The sequence below is a fragment of the Cucurbita pepo genome, chromosome 6 (genome assembly GCF_057944985.1).
Source record: "Cucurbita pepo subsp. pepo isolate OVF chromosome 6, ASM5794498v1, whole genome shotgun sequence".
Lineage (NCBI taxonomy): Eukaryota > Viridiplantae > Streptophyta > Magnoliopsida > Cucurbitales > Cucurbitaceae > Cucurbita > Cucurbita pepo.
This window is the reverse complement of record NC_141803.1, coordinates 6350139-6363116: the sequence shown is the minus strand read 5'-3', so window position 1 is coordinate 6363116 and position 12978 is coordinate 6350139.

Sequence of the window (12978 nt, the reverse complement as noted above, 5' to 3'; positions counted from 1 at the left end):
AATTTAATTTCTTTATAACAAACATGGAAGAACGCTGTATTTGTTAACTCGATATTTTTAAATTAAATATTTTTACCCAAAAAAAAAAAAAAAAAACATATTTATTTACCCTATAAATTAAATGAATAAAAATACTCCTCAATTTTTTTAATTTTTAAAAAATATTCATAAACTTAAAAAATAAATAAATAAATAAATAAATAAATATATATATATATATATATATATATATGAATATTACCCTTAATTTTTTTTTTTTTTTTTTACTATGGTTAAATTTTAAAAATTCCATTAATAACCTTCGACTATTTTAAAAAGTTCAAAAATACTTGTTACTCGGAGTACTATGTTTAAAAAATACCCAATAAATTTCAAAGGTAGAATTAACGTTCGAATGTTCAAAAAAAAAATTTAACCGCATTGTATGGACGAAAATCGATTATCGACACTCCATAGATTAAGTTTAGATGTATTTTATTCTTATTTTGTATTTTTTATTAATTTTTTTTAATAATTTTTAAAGGATATTTAGTACTAAATTATAGTTTACCATGTCAAATTAGAAGATAAATATTTAGATATTAAATTTAATATTTTATTAGAGGTTTTGCAGATGAAATTTATTAAATTTAATATTATATTTTTAAAAGAAATTATTAATATTATACAAATTGGAAATTTATGTGCAGCTTTTGGTCAAGTCTCAGGGCAGTCCGTTGAATGAATTTTATTTAAAAAATAAAATAAAATAAAAATTTGACTATTGTACAAATTTTATTAAATTCAACTTATTTATAACTATTTGTTTATTTTTAAAAAAAATTATAATAAATTTTTTCATACCCAATTTAAAGAAAAAAATTTACAAATTTTAAGAAATATAACTCATTTGATAATCTCGGTAGTTTTAGCATTACGGTAAATCCGTGTAAAATATATAGCTGAGTTGGGCGCTCTAGCCAAAACGAATCCTATTTCGGCTATTACCTTCTCCATTACTATGTTCTCATACGTAGGAATACCCCGTTAGCTGATTTGGGTTGTGGGGATTACTTCCTAACCCCGGTGGGAGTAGTGACTAGGGTTATAGGTCGTTGAGACACAAAGTTAAAAGCCATTTTTAAGTTTTCAAATTTTAGTTTGCATTTTGAAATTTAATTTTATTTTACTATTATATGTTAATTGAGGAGATACTATTTGTGACCCACCCTCCGAGGGGACGAGGACTACATGAATAGGTGTCATTATTGAGTGTGGTGACAGTTAGGGGATTCCTGAACTATGCCGAAACTTCTTAAAGCCCAAAGAAAAGTCCATGGTAACTCGTTGGGTTAAGGATATGATGAGAGCCTACGAGTAGGTTGTTTACTAAGTATTTTTATACGCACCCATTTTTTTTTTTTCAGATGTTACAGGTTATCGGTTAAGGTGGGAAACATTCGAGAGTTGTACAGTCATAGAGGGGGTCATTTTGGAGTGGCAATTCGTCTTTGTATGTTGAGTCTTTTATATTTTATTTTGTAATTGTATGTGGGCGTTAACCGTATATGGTGCATTTACATGAAATATAAGAGTAGTACAAGGCTCGAGTATTTAAAAATACTCAGTAAATGATCCACTATTGGGGTCATGAAATGCAAACTTATGCAATATGAATGAGACCTATCATTTAAAATCGTATTCTTTTAGGCGGTTTTACCATTCAGGTCATCGAATGTGTATTTACTACTCTACACATGACTTACATGTGTGAATATGGACCCAGCAGGCGGTTCGCACACCCCTTGGGCCTCCTACTAGTCGAGCTAGTGTCTCTGGCTAGCGTCTCTGGTGCTGTTGCTGGACACCTAGAAGGAATAGTGACCATTGTAGCATCATGTTAAATGTAACGATCGGAAAATTTTAAATAAATAATAATAATAATTAAAAAAAATGATCCACTCTCTCCACCTTCCCCCAAATATTTCTCCCCAAGAGCTCCTACAACTACAAAATGATCAAACACAAAAATGAACTTTAGAGAATTGAATGTCATGGTTTGTATAGGTTGGCTTGATACAAAGAACAAAAATGAACTTGATAAATTGGTGATACCAGTATAAGCTAATCAGGTAAGTGACCTTACTATCGACTCGGTTGAAAGACTTAATCAGGTAAGTGACCTTACTATCGACTCGGTCGAAAGACTTGTCTTATGTATGACGACACGTGCCCAGTGGCCCTTGCACGTGTCATTTATGCTTTATGTTATGTGATGATGTGAGACGTGATGACGTTAGATGATGATGTGTTGATGTTGTATGATGACGTTAGAAGATGATGTGTTGATGTTGTATGATGATGTGATGATGTAATAATGTTATGTGATGACGTTAGATGAATGACGTACTTGGTATGCTTGATGCACTTTATGGCAATATGATAAGTATGATGATTGCGTAACGTTTACCTTAATATGATGATGTAACGGCCCAGATCCTCCGCTAGCAGATATTGTCCTCTTTGGGCTTTCCCTGATGATGTGTTGATGTTGTATGATGACGTTAGAAGATGATGTGTTGATGTTGTATGATGATGTGATGATGTAATAATGTTATGTGATGACGTTAGATGAATGACGTACTTGGTATGCTTGATGCACTTTATGGCAATATGATAAGTATGATGATGAATGACGTACTTGGTATGCTTGATGCACTTTATGGCAATATGATAAGTATGATGATTGCGTATGTTGTATGATGACGTTAGAAGATGATGTGTTGATGTTGTATGATGATGTGATGATGTAATAATGTTATGTGATGACGTTAGATGAATGACGTACTTGGTATGCTTGATGCACTTTATGGCAATATGATAAGTATGATGATGAATGACGTACTTGGTATGCTTGATGCACTTTATGGCAATATGATAAGTATGATGATGAATGACGTACTTGGTATGCTTGATGCACTTTATGGCAATATGATAAGTATGATGATTGCGTAACGTTTACCTTAATATGATGATGTAACGGCCTAGATCCACCGCTAGCAGATATTGTCCCGTTTACCTTAATATGATGATGTAACGGCCCAGATCCTCCGCTAGCAGATATTGTCCTCTTTGGGCTTTCCCTTTCGGGCTTTCCCTCAAGGCTTTAAAACGCGTCTGCTAGGGGAAGGTTTTCACACCCTTATAAACGGTGATTTGTTCTCCTCCCCAACCAATTTGGGACATCACAATCTAGCCCCCTTTGGGACCCAGGAAGGTTTCCACACCCTTATAAATGGTGGTTTGTTCTCCTCCCCAACCAATGTGGGACATCACAATCCAGCCCCCTTCGGGACCCAGCGTCCTCGCTGGCATTCTTTCCTTCCTCTGATCGATGTGGGACCACCCCCAAATTCACACCCCTTTGGGGCCCAACGTCCTTATTGGCACACCGCCTCGTGTCTACCCCCCTCAGGGAACAGCGAGAAGGCTGACACATCGTCCGATGTCTAGCTCTGATACCAACTGTAACGACTCGACTTATCATATAAGTAGCGGTCAGGGCCATTACGAAAAATAATGTGATTTATTTAAAAAAGAATGAAAACCATGCAAAATGATCATTTATTAGAAATCAGGTGCGGGGTAATTAAAAAAAATGTCTAGAAAACAATGTTTGAAATTTAAAATCAAAAGGAAATCTGGTGTGACCGCCTAGGGTTCCACAACATAGTTTAAATTAATAACAAAAGTGCGGAAACGTCTCTCCAACAAAATGAGACTACAAAAAAAAAAAACAAAAAAACATAAAAATCCTTGAATCGCCCCGTGACTGACTTTGGTAACCTACTCGTCATAAAAATCCTTGAATCGCCCCGTGACTGACTTTGGTATCCTACTCGTCACCACCGTGCCACATCTTGGCCTGATAAATCATTTTAAAAATAGGGTGAGCATTAAAATATTGAGGAAGGAACTCCCCTATTGGGGTCAACATATAAATCGTCATAAGACGATCAACCAAAACACGCAGCAGGTGATTATTGCTACCAGAACATCAACACCACTTTACTCTTTAAAGTGGTTATTCCTAGTTGGTTGCCTGAAACACACAGCGTGTAACCATTACCACAAGGACATTACCTCCTTATTTCCTCAAATTGACTATCAAAGGCTGGTTACCCGAAACACACCGCGTGTAACCCTTACCTGCCGGCAATAGACACCTAACCAGACTATACACAGTAGTCAGATTACGCACAGCAGTCAGATTACGCACAGCAGTCAGATTACGCACAGCAATCAGATTACACACAGCATTCAAAAAAACCAAAACGTTTAGTTTCAACAGGCATGACCCTTGCTTGAGGAGCTGCTTTCTTGGCCTTTCCTAATCAACGACGGTCCGACTCCCCTCGAATTGAGCCTTCTTCCTTCGTAGGCGTTGAATCTTTTCTACCCGAAACACACAACGTGTAACCCTTACCTGCCGGCAATAGACACCTAACCAGACTATACACAGCAGTTAGATTACACACAGCAATCAGATTACACACAACAATAAAAAAAAAACAAAACATTTAGTTTCAACAAACATGTTCCTTCTTGAGGAGCTGCTTTCTTGGTGTGAATGTTTGCTGAATCACCACACCTAAATGGGGGTGAGAGTTCTCTTATTTATAATCATTTTCATGATACAGAAATATGGTAAATTACAAATAATATGGAAATAGTAATAAAAGGAAAGAATAATAAATGAATGCAATATATTTGCCTTTAATAAGAGGGCAAATATGGTAACCCGTAATGTAAGGCAAATATCTAGATATTTGCCTTATAGTGAACGGTCAACTATCCTTAACACCCCCCCGCAAGCTGAGCGTCGGATTTGAACGAACGTAAAGCTTGGATCTGAAAAATTCAAAGAGAGGTCGAGAAATACTCTTTGTGAAGATGTCAGCAACTTGGAGATGAGAGGGTACATATTGTGTGCGAAGTTTGCCAGCGATAACAAGTTCTCGAAGGAAATGATAATCTAGTTCAACATGTTTGGCCCGCTTGTGAGAAACGGGATTAGAGCTCAAAAAAATAGCACTTTTGTTGTCACATAAGAGTAAGGGCTTCTGTGAAATAGGGACCTTGAGGTCATGCAAAAGATGCGTAACCCAAAGAAGTTCAGCAGCGGTTGTGGCAAGAGCACGATACTCAGATTCACAGCTGGAGTGTGAGACAGTAGGTTGCTTTTTGGCACTCCAAGAAACCAGATTGTTACCAAGATAAATAGAATAGCCGGATGTAGAACGACGAGTATCGGGACAACCAGCCCAGTCAGCATCCGAATAAGCGACTAGCGTACTAGGAACAGTGGATGGACGAAAGGTAAGACCAAAGTGGAGTGTTCCTTTGACATAGCGAAGAATACGTTTGACAGCAAGAAAGTGATCTGCAGTAGGGGCATGCAAGAATTGACTGACAGAATTGACAGCATAGGCAATATCTAGACGCGTAATAGTCAAGTACTGAAGGGCGCCAACAAGAGATCTGTAGAGAGTAGGATCAGAGAAAGGAGAACCATCAGCAGTCAGGTGTTGAGAAACAACCATGGGAGTGTGAACTGGTTTGCTATCGAGCAACTGAGCACGAGTAAGAATATCTCGAGCATATTTTAACTGACTAATAAAGAGACCATCAGGAGTGGGTGAAACTTCAAGACCAAGAAAGTAACTGAGAGAACCCAAATCTTTGGTAGCAAACTCAGAATGAAGCTTGCGAGTAAAGCTGTCAATAAGAGATGAGTTGTTGCCGGTAACAATAATGTCATCAACATAAAGAAGCAAATAGATAATGTTAGATTGCTGATGAAAGACAAAAAGGGACGTGTCAGCGCGACTGCAAGAAAACCCAAGTGTGAGAAGAAATGAGCTAAAACGCTGAAACCAAGCACGAGGAGCTTGCTTTAAACCATAGAGGGCTTTCTTTAATAGACAAACATGAGTGGAAAATCGAGGATCAATATACCCAGGAGGTTGTTCCATATGAACACGTTCAATAAGAGTTCCATTGAGAAAAGCATTCTTGACATCAAGTTGTCGAAGAGGCCATTTATTTGTGACTGCAATAGAAAGCACAACACGGACAGTGGTAGCTTTGACAACCGGACTGAAAGTGTCAGTGTAGTCAAGACCAGGAACCTGAGTATAACCTTTGGCAACAAGACGAGCCTTGAAACGCTCGACAGATCCATCAGGCAAATATTTAATACGAAACACCCATTTAGAGCCCACGATGTTGGTGTTGGCAGGGCAAGGAACCAAAGTCCAAGTATCATTTTGTTGTAATGCTCGAATTTCTTCATCCATGGCAACCGCCCAAGCAGGATTCTTAGCCGCAGATTTGAATCATTTTGGCTCAGTGGATGCAAGAAGAGCAGAAAGAAGTCCAGATGAGCCCAAAATACCAAGATTTGCTGGATGACGAGTCTTGAATATACCAGCTTTGGCTCGTGTGATCATAGGATGAGTGCCCAAAGAAGAGAAATCAACAGGAGGTTCAATAGAGGTCGAATTAGAAGTCGAGGGTGGCAAAGTGGAACCTGCAAGAGAAGTATCAACCTACACAGACTCATCTACAAGGTCAGAACAAATATCACACGGGGATGAACTGGATCGAGGAGTTTGCGGTGATGAAGTGGTAGGGGGGGATGAATCAATATGATGAAAATGTGGTTCTAAGAAATTTGAAATAGGAATAGAGGAAAGAGGTTGGGTCTAGGAGCTAGGGATAGCAGGAAAGTGGGTTTCATCAAATTGAGCATGACAGGTGATATATAGCTTAGTGGTGGCCGGATCAAGACAGCGGAACCCTTTATGAGCAGGACTATAACCCAAAAAAATACAAGGAATGCTGTGGGGAGAAAGCTTGTTAGGCATATAATCACGCAAATAAGGATAAACACGACAACCAAAGGGATGAAAATTGTCATAATGTGGAGTGTAGCCATAAAGGAGTTCAAAGGGTGACTTACCTCCAAGAAGTGGAGTAGGCAACCGGTTGATAATATAAGCTGCAGTGCTGAAGGCGTCAACCCAAAAACGAGAAGAAAGATGAGAGTGAAAGAGAAGGGTCAAGCCAGTCTCAGTCACATGACGATGTTTTCTCTCAGCACGACCATTTTGAGCAGGTGTATATGGACAAGAGAGTTGATGGTGGATGCCAGAATTACGTAAATGAGTTTTGAAACAAGTACTAGTAAATTCGGTACCACCATCGCTTTGAAATACCTTGATACGAGAAGAATATTGATTTTCCACAAATTTTTGAAATTGAAGAAAAATATCAAAAAAATCAGATTTAAATTTTAAAGGGTAAAACCAAGTGAATCGAGAATAATCATCAATAAAAATAACATAATAAAGGAAACCCGAATTTGATTTGACGGGAGAAGAACCCCAAAGATCACAATGAATAAGATCTAACACATGAGACGACCTACGTTCATTGCGGGAATAAGGCAATCGATGACTTTTTGCAAGCTGACAAGTATTACATAATGATGTAGAAGGCAATAAAGACGTAAGAGAAAGATGACCTTTTCTATTTAAAATAGAAATAACAGAATGATTCACATGACCTAGACGAGCATGCCATAAATCATATGAAGCACGTAAAGATTTGTTTCTAAGGGCTGAAATAAAAGCAGAGTTGCCGCGCTCCAGCACATATAGCCCTCCATCTCTTTTACCGGTTGCCACCACCCTTCCTGTTTGACGATTCTGGATAGTAATAAGATTATTAGTAAATGTAACGGAGAGAGGAAAATCAGACGTTAATTTACTTATGGAAAGAAGATTTTTAGTGAGGTGAGGGACAACCAAGACATCTAACAAGTGAATATTTGGAACAGGAGAAAGAGTACCGGTGTGGGTAATGGGTAGGGATGCACCGTTTCCTACAATCACAGAGTCCTTACCCGTGTAATTATTAGACTGATCCAAAATAGATGGGTCGGCAGTCATATGGGCCGAAGCTCCAGTGTCCAGAAACCAATCAGCAGTATCGGGTCCAGCAATAGAACATGACGTGTTAAAGGCTTCAGCAAGGTGAGCATGAGAAGAATCAGGTCGAACATACCGTTGGTTGCAGCGGTCAGCATAATGGCCCTCTTTGCGGCATATTTGGCAGTGAGGTGGTCGACGACCTTGACTTGAGTGGGTTCGTCCTCGATTAGAAGAGTTGTTTTTGTGAGAATAAGAACGACCTCGCTGGTTGGTAAAGGAAGCAGGGTGGCTTCCATGGGTGCGACCACGATTAGTGACTGTGAATGCTGTAGGAGTGGAGTTAGAGGACTCAAGGTAGAGCTGAAACAACTCAAAACTTTCAGCTTTAGAGACTAAATCTGCAAAACAGGGGATAGAGGTGAGAGCCATCTGAGCAGTAGAAAAAGCTGAAAATTCGGTGCCGAGTCCACGAAGGAACCAGTGCACTTTATCAATGTCCTCGACCGGTCTGCCAATGGCATAAAGTTGGTCACAAATTTTTTTGAAGGCACGGGCATACTCAGCAACAGGTTTGGTGCCACGTTTCATCAACTGCAAGTCATCCTTGAGTCTCAGTTCACGAGCTTTCGACTGATGGCTGAACGTAGTTTCCAATGCAAGCCAAACATCACGTGCAGTAGAGAGACCAACGACAACAGCCATGGCTTCCTCAGTGAGAGAGGAGAGCAGGAGACAAAGAAGTCGTTGATCGGCTGCTCTCCATGCCAAATATTTGGGGTTGAGTGTTGAAGAGGTTTCTAGTTCAAAGCGAGGTGGTGGAACCATAGTTCCATTGACATAGCCCAACATGTCTTGACTCTCAAGGAGAGGGAGAAGTTGGCTTTTCCAAAGAAGATAATTGGAGGAAGAAAGTTTGATGGTGATCATATGGATTAGAGTATTGAAAGGAAGAAGATGATAAGAAGATTCGGAAGCCATAGAGAAGAAAGGATCAGGGTTGTTAAACCGAAAGGGCTCTGATACCATGTGAATGTTTGCTGAATCACCACACCTAAATGGGGGTGAGAGTTCTCTTATTTATAATCATTTTCAGGATACAGAAATATGGTAAATTACAAATAATATGGAAATAGTAATAAAAGGAAAGAATAATAAATGAATGTAATATATTTGCCTTTAATAAGAGGGCAAATATGGTAACCCGTAATGTAAGGCAAATATCTAGATATTTGCCTTATAGTGAACGGTCAACTATCCTTAACACTTGGCCTTTCCTAAACAACGACGGTCCGACTCCCCTCGAACTGAGCCTTCTTCCTACATAGGCATTGAATCTTTGCTGCGTTTAATCCTCTTATTGTCGGTTCTAGCAAAGACGATGACATTCCCTCGTGGCGGCGATGTGGGAAGGGGCGGGGGTTTTCTGATGTGGGAAGGGGCGCGGAGTGGTGTAGGAAACAGTCGGCTGCGGGACTGTGAGCATTGGGTGACAGCGGCTTAAGGAAGAAAAGTGAAAAAGAGAGAAGAAAGGGCGGTGCGGCGGCAGAAAGAAGGAAGGGCGGCGGGCGATAGCGATCAGATTACACACAGCAATCAGAATAAAATTACACACAGCAATAAAAAAAAAAAACTGTAGAGGTTTGAAATCAAACCCTTATCCAACCGTAGAGGTTTGAAATCTATCACATGCGATGGGTCAAATATGTATAGTCGCAACATCGATACATGGAACACATTGTGGACTCCTGAGAGTACAGGTGGTAGCGCCAACCGGTAAGCTACTTGTCCCACTCACTCCAAGATCTCAAATGGTTCAATGAAGCGTGGGCTTAACTTTCCGTTGCGACCGAACCTAAGAACGTCTTTCATGGGAGCCACCTTAAGGAATACTTTGTCTCCCACCTCAAACTCCAAATCTCTTCGTCTTACATCGGCATAACTCTTTTGCCTGCTTTGGGCCGTACACATTCTAGTCCTTATTTTCTGGATAGCCTCATTAGTTGCTTACACTAAGTCAGGGCCCAACAACTTGCGTTCTCCCATTTCATCCCAACACACTGGGGATCGACACTTCTTCCCGTATAAGGCCTCAAAAGGTGCCATACCCAACGCTTTTTTAAGGCTTTTCCAAAACTTTGATGTGAAACGGGGATTCCTATCCCGGTACCCCGTACAATCTTGTTACTTCCTTCAAGTACAAATCCACGGAATAAGTGGACTTCCCTGGCAGGAAGTGAGTTGACTTTGTGAGCCTATCAACCACAACCCATATAACTGTGTAGCCTCTGGCCATCCTAAGTAATCCCACGATAAAGTCCATGGCGATGTTCTCCCACTTCCATTCAGGTACGCTAAGTGGTTGTAATAGCCCGCCGACTTCTGCCTTGGGGCTTTGACTTATTGACAAACCAGACACTTGCTCACAAACTCGGCCACATCACGTTTCATATTCCGCCACCAATAATGTCGTTTCAAATCTTAATACATCTTGGTACTACTAGGATGTAGGGCGAATGGCGAGTGGTGAGCCTCGGTTAGGATTTCTAACTTCAGTTCTTCTTCATTTGGCACACACATTCACCCATGGTACAAGAGCCCCCCATCGGTTGTCAATGAAAACTCCTCTGTCTGATTGACATTTATCAAACGTCTTTTTCCAACCAAATATGGATCACCATGTTGTTTATCATAAGACGTTGCCTCAAGGTCGGTTGTATCGTTAACTGGGCCAATTGAGCTGCGACCTCCCCCACGGCCAACGCTACACCGATGCGTTCCAAATCCTGCTGGATCGCTTTTTGTTTGGTGATTAGAGTAGACGTGTGTGTTGATTTTCGGCTCAACGCATCAGCTACTACATTCCCCTTTCCCGGGTGATAGAGTATCTCCACGTCATAGTCCTTAACCAACTCCAACCATCTGCGTTGTCTCATTTTTAACTCCTTCTGAGTAAAGAAGTATTTAAGACTCTTGTGGTCAGTGAAAATTTGGGTCATTTCTCCATAAAGATAGTGTCTCCAAATCTTTAGTGCAAATACCACTGCTGCGAGTTCTAGGTCGTGGGTGAGATAGTTTCGCTCGTATTCTTTTAGTTGACGCGAAGCATAGGCGATAACCTTCCCATGTTGCATGAGGACACACCCTAACTCCCTTTTTGAAGCATCACTGTATGCTACAAAGCCTCCATCTCCTGACGACACAGTAAGTATCGGGGTTATTACTAACCTCTGTTTAAGTTCTTGGAAACTATTCTCGCACTGATCATTCCAGGTGAACGACTTTCCTTTCTTGGTCAACTCAGTGAGGGGGGTGGCGATCTTGGAGAAATCCTGCACAAACCACCGATAATACCCTGCTAGACCAAGAAAACTTCGTACCTCAGTCACTGTGGTCGGGCGAGGCCAATTCGTCACCGCTTCAATCTTTGTTGGGTCTACGGTGATTCCCATTCTCGAAACTACATGCCCAAGAAATCCCACCTGTTCTGCCCAGAATTCACACTTGCAGAACTTTGTAAACAACTTGTTCGTTCTCAGAGTGGTCAACACCTTCCTGAGATGTTCCTCGTGTTGTTCCCTAGTCTGGAATACACAAGGATATCGTCGATGAAGACGATCACGAAGTTGTCTAAGAATTCTCTGAACACTTTGTTCATCAACCCCATAAATGCTGCTGGAGCGTTAGTCAATCCAAACGACATTACCCTAAACTCGTAATGTCCATACCTTGTGCGAAAGGCTGTCTTTGAGATATCACTCTTCTTAATCCTCAACTGATGGTAGCCTGACTGTAAGTCAATCTTTGATAACACAACTGCTCCTTGCAACTGATCGAACAGGTCGTCGATCCGGATAAAGGATACTTGTTTTTAATTGTCACTTTGTTAAGTTCCCGATAGTCCATGCATAAGCGCATAGAGCCATCCTTCTTTTCCACAAATATCACTGGGGCTCCCCAAGGAGACACACTTGGTCGTATAAAGCCTTTGTTTAGTAGCTCTTGAAGCTGCAACTTTAGTTCTTTCAGTTCAGCAGGGTCATTCTGTACGGGGCTCTTGATATAAGGGTTGTTCCTAGCTCAAGTACAATTTCGAATTCCACCTCACGCTCCGAGTTAGGCTTGGGAGATCTTCTGGGAACACGTCAACGAATTCTCTCACTTGAGTTAATGCTCGCCTCGGTTCGCCCTAATTCCACCACATGAGCTAATATCCCCCAAGCACCTTCCTTGCCTTTAATGTTGAGACTATCTTTGAGACCGTTCCCACCCTGGTCCCCTTGAATTTGAAGCTTGGCTGACCAGGGAGTCTGAACACAACCTCCTTGTCGAAGCAATCAATGGATGCATGGTTTTTAGCTAACCACTCCATCCCTAAGATGACATCAAAATTGGCCATATCTAAGACTATCAGCGTCACATCCATCGTGTTGTTTGACACACACAACTGACAATTCTTTACCCTCTCGAAGGCTTCCATACTTACCCCTGTCGGGGTACTCACAGACAACCCGTACCCTAGCGGTTCAACTTCTCCTATTGCGTTTTTTACAAGGTTAGAAGAAATAAAAGAGTGGGTTGACCCAGAATCAAATAAGACCCATGCGTAGTACCCAAGAATAGAGAGCGTACCTGTGACTGCAGTGTTGGAGTTTTCTGCCTCCTGGCGAGTGGTAGCATACATTCGCCCCTGTTGTGGAGCTAGCCTCGGGTTTGAGGTTGGTTGGTTACCAGGGGGTTTATTTGTACTAGTTGCTCTCTTTTGGGTGCAATGCGCGACAACATGGCCTTCTTGGTGACAGTTGAAACATACCCTATTCTTCAACCTGCACTGTCCTGGGTGACATCTCCATAGTTCGTGCAACGTGGTCTATCATGTGGCGTGTTCTGTGGGCGAGCCTTTGGTTGTCTGCGCTCTTGGTTTAAATTTTTCTTGGCCTGGTGCCAAGGTATCTTTGAGGAGGTAGGTGACGTATGTTCTCTCTTTCTCTTATGGTCAACCGAC